Below are 877 nucleotides of genomic sequence, written 5' to 3'. Positions count from 1 at the left end.
TATGTTGTGAGGTAGGAGTCTAACTTTATTCCTTTGTGTGTGTCCTAGAACCAACTCTTGAAAAGACTGTTCTTTCTCCATTAAAATTTTCTGCACCTTTGTTGAGAATCAATTGAGTATAAATGTAAAGATTTAATTCTGGATTCTCAATTTCATTCCATTGAACTATATATTTATTCTAAGCCTACACTTCATTAGAAATGGTTAATTCTCCAACTTTATTTTTATGTTTGCTTTCCCTTTCAGTAATGAGGCTCCTGCATGATTGCGGGGCACAGTGTCAGAGTCAGACTGTGGAAGTATTCCTTGCTGTCTTCCTTCTGAGAACAGCTCTGGTCAGGTGACTGGGACCACCAGAATCTAGGCCGGGGGTGGGGGGGGAGTGGCTCATGTGTTGTCAGACCTGTCTCCAGCCCCATGCTGGATCTGTGCTGAACCAATGGCCTTGCACCTTCCCAGGGTGGCTTTGTCCACTACAGTGAAGTGACCAATTAGTTTATCATGCTCAAAAGCTGCGTGGCGGGAACCAACAAGCGAGTGCTCACCCTGCCCTAGTACTTGCTGGTGCAGACCAAATGGCGGGCTCTGGAGACTGACCTCAAGTTTATAGACACCACCGCCAAATTTGGCCATGGCTGCTTCCAGACTGTGGAGGAGAAGAAAACGTTCATGGGGTCACTTAAGAAGGACCAAATGGCAAAGGAAGAAGGGGCCTAATGTCAGAACAGATTTGTACAGCTGGTAGAATCTCAATAAGGTTATTTTCCAGTAGGGGTATGTGGGGAAGTTTGCTTTCTCGATTCTTATCATCTTGCAATTTCATATGAATTTCAGGATGGACGTGTCAATTTCTGCAGAAAAAAAAAAAGGCAGCTGA

General features: G+C 44.4%; 1 non-coding gene across 1 annotated transcript; it reads left to right on the top strand.

Annotated features, from left to right (window-relative positions):
* Nucleotides 1–237: 237 nt before the first annotated feature.
* LOC114903287 lies at nucleotides 238–331 on the top strand. The gene has a single exon (XR_003795679.1). It is a non-coding gene; the product is annotated as a small nucleolar RNA U83B (small nucleolar RNA).
* Nucleotides 332–877: the final 546 nt, after the last annotated feature.

Source organism: Monodon monoceros, unplaced genomic scaffold, assembly GCF_005190385.1.
Source record: "Monodon monoceros isolate NGI ecotype Baffin Bay Population unplaced genomic scaffold, NGI_Narwhal_1 Super_Scaffold_20, whole genome shotgun sequence".
NCBI lineage: Eukaryota > Metazoa > Chordata > Mammalia > Artiodactyla > Monodontidae > Monodon > Monodon monoceros.
The sequence above is the reverse complement of the archived record's forward strand: the minus strand, read 5'-3'. Positions and strand labels throughout refer to the sequence as shown.